We start from the raw sequence: 8470 nt of genomic DNA on the forward strand, positions 1-8470 counted from the left end.
TTTTTTTTTTTTTTTTTTTTTTTCAGTTTTCAGTGGACACAACATCTTTTATTTTTATTTTATGTGGTGCTGAGGATTGAACCCAGAGCCCCATGCATGTCAGGCGAGCACATTACCGCTTGAGCCACATCCCCAGCCCTGGCTCAGAGATTCTTGAATGCTGTCAGGGCATGAGACTCATGGGTCAAAGACAAAAGACTATATTGCTTGTGGCACAGCAGACAGAAACTTCATGTTTGCATCAGTTCCTTTTGTCCTCTATGTCCCACAGGGTGATGCAGAGAAGCTAAGGTAGATGCTTTGAATACCATGCGTTTATGTAACATTGAGGAACACTAAGCTTCAGAAACCCCATCTTTTAAGAAGTTACTAACAAACCTGCACAACATTTCCCCAGAAAGAGACATAATTATGATGCTCAAGAAATAGAATCTGCCTTCTGTCCCAGAGGGAGCCACTACCTTTTTCCAAGGCTGGTTGCTATTCAAACATACTTGGGAAGATAGTCTGAGATGAAAGTTGTCATAGGACATGTAGAAACACCATGGAGAATTATCCCCAGCTGGGCATGTTGATGTACTCCTATAAGACCTGCAGCTTGGGAGACTGAGGCAGGAGATTAACAAGTTCAAGGCCAACCTTGGCGATTTAGCAAGACCCTATTAAGGATGGTAGCATGCTCTGAGTTCAATCCCCAGTGATGCAAAAAAATAATAATAATAATGAATAATAAACAAATAGAAGTTAAAAGGGCTGGCAATGTAGCTCAGTGCTAAAGCACTTCTGGATTCAATCCCTATTACTGCCCCCCAAAAAAAGAGAGGAGGGAAATGCAACTCCATCTTTTGAAAGGAGTGTTAAAAGAATTTGGGAGTATATTTTAAATCCCCACAGTCCATGCTCAGGTCATAATTGCATTTATTTCCATTCTTATATGCACAATACACTTCATACCTTTCCTCAACTCCCCCAAACCTCTAACATCAGAATGAGTCTAATCAGGTATATTTCCCTAAGTAAATTTCTACTGTATAGTTCCTTCAAATTAAGGAGAAAAACTTTCTGCCCTACCCCTACACACACAGGTATCTGATACAATGGTGAGGCACAGAATAGCTGCTAAAGACACATGTGCCCAGGAGAGGTGGTGCATTCCTGTAATCCCAGCAACACCAGAGGCTAATACAGGAACATCCCATGTTCCAGACCAGTCTCACCAACTTAGGGAGACCCTGTCTAAAAATAAAAAAGGGGACTGGGGATGTGGCTTAAGCGGTAGGGCGCTCGCCTGGCATGCCTGCGGCCTGGGTTCAATCCCCAGCACCACATACAAACAAAGATGTTGTGTCTGCCAAAAACTAAAAAATAAATGTTAAAAATTCTCTCTCTCTCTCTTAAAAAAATAAAAATAAATAAATAAAAATTAAAAAGGACTAGGGCTGTAGTTCATTGTAGAGCCCTCCTGGGTTCAATCCATAGTGTCAAAAATAAAGAGGGCTGGAGTTGTGGCTCAGTGGTAGAGCACTCACCTAGCACATGCAAGGCCCTGGGTTCAATCCTAAGCACCACATAAAAATAAATAAAGGTATTGTGTCCAACTACAACTAAAAAAATAAACGTTAATAAATAAATAAAGACACACCTGTTCAAACAGGAGGTACAGAAGAGTCACAGGTCCAATGCAATTCTGAAATCCAGCCAGGCAAAATTTGGAGGCTTCTTAATTAGAACTCAGTCCCATTGCTGCCTGTGCCAGAGGAGCCACCTGGGAAGACCACCCCTAAGCACACATTCCTTCTCTTCCTGCTCTGTTCCACACTGGGAGGGGCCACTCTAGCCCACAAGTCCAAGCTCCATCCCCCTCACAACTCCTATTCCTTTTGTGTTACCAATGATGGAACTCAGGGGCACACTACCACTGAGCTAGGATCCCAGCCTTTTTATTTTTTGAGATAAGGTCTCACTACATTGCCTAGGCTGGCCTTGAACTTGTGATGCTGCCTCAGCCTCCTCAGTCACTGGGATTATAGGCATGCAACTCCACACCCAGAACATATTCGACTCCTTGACCACCACATGGGTTTAGGGGTAATTATGTCCATTCTGGGAGGAAAATCCATGCAAACCCCTGAAGTAGGCTTTAGACTGTTCAACTGGGAATTCCAGTGTCTCTTGTATGTAGAATTTGGTTTAGATGTGGAGAAGGTAGGCATGGACCCCTGTGAGCAAGCATGTTCCCTTGGCCTAAAGTCTCCTTAGGAATAAGCACAACCAGAGAAGGATTAGAGTGGTGTCCACTAAAGTATTGGGGGGGGGGGGCGTGTATTTTTTTATTATTATTTTTTGGGTACTGAGGATTGAATCCAGGGACACTAAACTACTGAGTCACGTCCTTAGCCCTTTTTTTAATATTTTATTTAGATATAGGGTTTTGCTGAGTTGCTTAAGGTCTCACTAAATTGCTGAGGCTGGCTTTGAACTGACAATCTCCCTACCTCAGCCTCCCAAGCTGCTGGGATTACAAGTGTGTGCTATCATGCCCAGCTGGTGGGTCCATTTTGCTTAGGTTCAAGGCCAAGAGCTAGGGACTTGGAAATATTCCTGTGATTGAAATGTGTTGAGATGAGAGAAAACAACCTCAGGTAATGTTTAGAATATGGGAAGTAGGGATATATGACTTATCAGTGGGATATTTTATGAAGCAAATAAACACAGAAGTGTGGGGTAGAAGTGAAGTTCATTGAAGTCGAGCTGGTCAGGACCAGGGAAAGACTAGGATGTTGGTGCTGTCTGCCCCATGCACATTCAACGTGATGGGATAGGCAAGGTTGTTGGTAGAGATGCCAAAGTCACCAGGGTGTTGCCAGGCAAGAAGTGAAAAGAACAACTCCCAGTCAGGTGCCAAAGTCCTCAGTGAAACAGAGGAGTGGCCAGGAAGTTGGTCATAAAGTTGAACAATAGGTCTGGGGAGGAGTAACTGAGTAGTAGAGCATTTGATGTGTGAAGCCCTAGGTTTGATCCCTTGAACCATAATATTTTTTTTTAACTAAAAAGGATTGTAGTAGTTTTCTGCTGCTGCTATTGCTACTGGAGCCATAGTTCACGAGCAATCTTATGCTGAGTTTTCTGGGATACTGCTACAGCTTCCTCAGGAACTAGGGATAGAAGAAAGGAAATAAAATGATTTATCTTTCCTTGCAAAAAAAAAAAGGATTAGAACACATAAAAGATGATAGAACTGATGGCATAAATCATAAAGGAGGTGATCTACTAGGAGGGTGGAGGCATGCGGAAAGCACTGCCCTTCCCCATCCCCAGGCCCAGCCCTAGTACTTGGACAGGATGGAAAAAATGAGCAGGGGAGGGAAAGGGAGAGAGAAGGGAAATTGTATGGAAATGGAAGGAGACCCTCAATGTTACACAAAATTACATATAAGAGGTTGTGAGGGGGAAAGGAGGGGGAACAAGGGAGAGAATTGAACAACAGCAGATGAGGTAGAGAGGGAAGATGGGAGGGANTTTACTTTTTAAAATCTCTACTGAATGTGTTGGCTTGACAATATTTGTATAATAAGCTTGCATTGTGAATTTTAAAGTATGATTAAAGTGTCCTTCTAGGGCTCAGAAAATGATACCCCCAAAATACCGTGCATTGGTATCCTGATTATTTTAAATTAAAAGCAGATGTTTTTCTCTGAAGTGACCTTATCTTCTTAAAGAGGAGACAATTAAAGAAGAACACCATTGCCTTCAATCTTCTTTCTGAAATTTCATTAACCAAGGAAGATTAAAATCCTATCACAGAAAAAGAGACCAAATCAACTACCACACCTACAGCACAGAGGAACTTTGTCCCAGGGCATTGTCTATTTTGGGGGCACACAATCTCCCCTAAAAATGATTCACCCCATCCCTCTATAATAGCCTACAGTGCCCCAGTTTCCTTTGGCCTGGGAAGAGGGTATTTAAGCTTCAACCATCTGGCCTTTCTTTGAGTCTCATATTTTATGTGGCTCATGCACATGTTAATAAATTTGTAGGCCTTTTCTCCTATTAATCGGTTTATTGTCATTTTATTTCCACTGACTCAATTATTGAACTTTTGGAGGGCAAGTCTGAACTTCCCTTCCTTCTCAATAAATCCCTTTATTAAAAAGGATCGAAAAGATCAGTGACACAAGAGATGGGTCAAGAACACATTGGTTTGAAAATATTAGTATAATAAGCTTGCATTGCAAATTTTAAAATATTATTAAAGTGTCCTGTGAGGGCTTAGGTCACTCATGGATCACTGGGGGGCTTAGGAAAGAAACAGGAACATCATCATGTGGCCTCTTGTTGCCCAGATGAGACCACTTTTGTCCCACAGCTACTCACTGCCAAAGATGAAGAGAGAACAAATTGGAGAGAAGAAAATTGGAAAACCAATTTCTAAAATGATCGAACATTTAAAAATCAGGAAGAACTAAAATTGAAATCAATAGTCCTCAAATTATATAACTAATGTCATTCAGTTGGTTAATGGCCATGATCAATTATTAGCATACCATATCTCTCCACAAATAACTTTGTTTAGTATCTTCATTACAAGTTCTTTACACATCAAAAGATAATTAAATTTTTTTTTGTTTCAATTTTTTCAAAAAATATTTTTAAGTGAGCATTTGATTTAAAAATCATTTTACAGAGCCATCTCTAACCCTTTTCTGGATTTAAAAAATCGCTGTTTTGAAGTTCAAACTGTACAACTGCAGGGAGATGACTTATTAATTCTACAAAACCCAAGGTGACAACTAATTTGTCTGTGATTAATAAAGATCAGAAACTCTCTCTCACACACACACACACACACACACGTAATAATTTGTCACTTAAACTTCTTGAGTATAAGAAATCATTTAGAAAATCATCCAAAAGTTTTTTGACCAACAAGTAATGATTTTAAAATTTTTGATTAAAAATGAATTGTTTTCCCTTTTTTCTTTGGCACATTTATTTGAAAATACTATTTTAATGATCTTGTAGTTGTGATGTTTTCCAGTGTGAATGTGTAACCAATGTGATCCTGCAATTTGTATTTGGGGTAAAAGTGGGAGTTCATAACCCACTTGAATCAAATGTATGAAAGATGATATGTCATGAGCTTTGTAATGTTTTGAACAACCAATAAAAAAAAAAAAAGAAAGAAAAAATGAGCAGTCTTCTCTGGAGTCCAGTATCTCTGGGAAAATGTGAGCAGAGTGAGAGCTTTCAGTTGCAAAGCTGAGGACTTGGTGTGGTTTGCTTGTAATAGAACAGGGCTCTAGAGCACAGAGGACTGAGGCAGCTGGGAGGGCAGCATTGGTTCAAACCAGAAAAAAGGGAGCAGAAACAGGACACAGGTGAAAGATAGGGAGAGCACAAATGAGCAAGGGGTTTGCATTTAGGGGAGTTAGGATCCTGCCAGGATTAGGAGTATTCTAGGATTTATTGAGTTCAAAAGTCAAGCCAGTATCTGTGGAAAGCCTTTAAATTATGCATAAATGGGGATAGGGGAGATGTAGCTCAGTAGTCGAGCATGCCTACCATGAGCAAAGCCCTGTTTTTGACCCCCAGCAACACACACACACACACACACACACACACAATTTATTTCTATAAATATACATAAAAGTTATAAGCATATATACATGTTTATATGGCATAAAAAAGCAGTGTGCCTGGGTTGTTCTGGGCATACAACCTGAGGCTGCCAATCTTAGGCACATTAAAGCATGAAATTACTGATCTAGACTATCAAATTCCAGCAGTGACTGGAGAAAAAGAGGAGTATTTTTCAACTTTCCAGATCACACACAGGGTAAATTCCACTCTGATTAGTATTTAATATAAAATGTGAGGATTAAAGCAGATAGTGGAGTTATAGCTTAATAGTCAGGACACAAATTAAGTACAAAGCTTCACATGGCTCCTCCCAACTGACAACAGTTCTGGATCAATGGAGAACCTGAAGTAAGAGAACTTTGCTACTCACCCTCTAGTCAGCAACCTGTGGTCTCACTCAGAGTTCCATGTAGAACACCTATGAAACATTGTTTTGTTCCTTAGAAAAGATCAGCACTTTCTGTGGGAAAGCTTGGTTCTAAGTGGTGGGAGAGATGCAGAAAGACTCCAGCCCAAGAATCTTCAATGGCTCCTACTTACCCATGGGATAGAGTCCCTGATATGAAAATGGGCCATGATCCATGCTTACATCAGTCATGTTTTCCACCTGCTGCCTGTGCCAATTCAGGTCACAGATTAGTCCCAAATCACAAGTTTGGGGTTTTGTTTTCTTTTGTTTGTGTTTTTTATGTTACTGACACTGATTATGCTGCTCTTTTCACCTAGAATGTCTCCCCATCCCCGTGTTTGGAGTTAAACTCTCTGAACCCAGGACCTTGAGCATATTAAGCACATGCTCTACCACTGAGCTATATACCCCCCACCATCAGCACTTTTTTTTTGCACATTTTTTTTTTACTTATTAGCTCCAAGTTCATTTTACTTCCTCTGAACTTTACGAAATTTGTTACATATTTTCATAATGTTGGATATGAAAATGTTCAAACATGTAAAGAAATTGGAAAAAAAACATATACACATGGTCCTTTCAAATCCATAGTTTCTGTTTCCATGGATTTCATCATCCACAGATTGAAAATGTGGAAAAAACTGCATCTGTCTTGAACATGTGCAGATATTTTTTTACATTATTCCCTGCACAATGCAGTGTAACAACTATTTACATAGCATGTTTATTGTTTTAGGTATTTTAAGTAATCTAGAGATGGCTTAAAAGCTTATAGGGGGATGTGAAAATACTATGCCATTTTATATAAGCAACTTGAGCATCTGCAGATTTTTTTATCCTCAAGTGGTCCTGGGGCCAATCTCCCAGGAACATTAGAGATGACTATACTGAATATACATCCATATGTCTACTACCTAGATTTTACAATTACCATTTTGCTCTGTTTCCTTTCTTTATTCCATATCTATTCATCTATCCAATTATCAATCTATTACAGGGGTTTTGTGTTTGTCTTTTGCAATACTGGGGATTGAACCCAGGGGTACCCTACCATTGAGCTACATTCCCAGCCCTTTATTTTTTTATTTTGAGATTGAGTCTTATTAAATCACTCAGTCTGGCCTCAAAGTTGCAATTTTCCTCCCTCAGCTTCTGGAGTAGCTGGGATGAGAGCATGTTCCACTGCACTTAATTGGATGGTTTCTTACACAACTATATCCTACCCACACACCCCCTAACATCTAACAATGATGATACTGGTAGTAAATAACAAACCCTATCAAAATAATCATGGCTATGGGCTGGGGTTGTGGCTCAGCAGTAGAGCACTCACCTAGCACATTCGAGGCCCTGGGTTCAATCCTCAGAGCCACATAAAATAAATAAAATTGTGTCCGACTACAACTAAAAAATAAATATGTAAAAAAAAAATCATGGCTAATACACACAAGGCATTTCTTCTGTTCCAGGCATTGCTCCAAATACTTCATTGTATTTCATTTAATTCTTATAAAAACTGAGATCGGTACTATCTATGAAAAACACACTTGGCCCAGGGTGCATAGCTCTTCTTCTTTTTTTTTTTTTTTTTTTAGGGGATACCAGGGATTGAATCCAGGTATGCTTAACCTCTGAGCCACATTCCCAGCCCTTTTTATATTTTGAGACAGGGTCTTGCTAAGCTGCTTAGGGTTTCACCAAACTACTAAGGCTGGCTTTGAACCTCCTGCCTTAGCCTCTTCAGCTGCTGGGATTACAGGCATGTGCCACTATGCCCAGAAGTTAGTTCTTTAGGTGGTGGAAAGAGCCCAGCTCTGAATCCGGGGTACATGCTTTTAACCACCATTCACGCTGCCTCCTATTGTCAAGGCCTTACCACTGAGGCCAACTAATATTTAAAGAACAGAGTTGACTGCTTTGGACCATCCCTATCATGTTTTGTGTTGGGAAAAGTATAAACGGCAGCCATACCCCAGAGAAAAAACCCCAACATGGCGCCTGAGCACCTCTTCTTCCTACCTTCTTCTTTTCTGCAGTGGCGCGAAAAGTTCCCGCCCCTGTGAACTCTCCCGCCGGCGCCAATTTCAAATCTCGCTGGCGGGGAACCTTAGCCCCAATGAGAACTAATTCCTGGGCTCCGGAGCTGATATCTGAAAGAACTTGCCAATAAACGGGTTGCCTGCCATTTATCTAAGTCCTGCCATCTCCCCCTTAGTTCTATATAAGCACACTGCTTTTTGCAATAAAATTGGAATTCTCCAGGGCGAAGTGTCTTTGCGTGGGGAATTCTTTCATTGTCGCGACCCCTCGCCAGCCAGGGAAACACGACACAGGATTCTTCTTTCAACAGTTTATTCAGGCCTTGAGTCATGTATCATCTTCTAGCGCTCGCGCCCGACACACCCAAGCACAGCCTAA

This window comes from Marmota marmota, unplaced genomic scaffold (genome assembly GCF_001458135.2).
Source record: "Marmota marmota marmota unplaced genomic scaffold, marMar, whole genome shotgun sequence".
Lineage (NCBI taxonomy): Eukaryota > Metazoa > Chordata > Mammalia > Rodentia > Sciuridae > Marmota > Marmota marmota.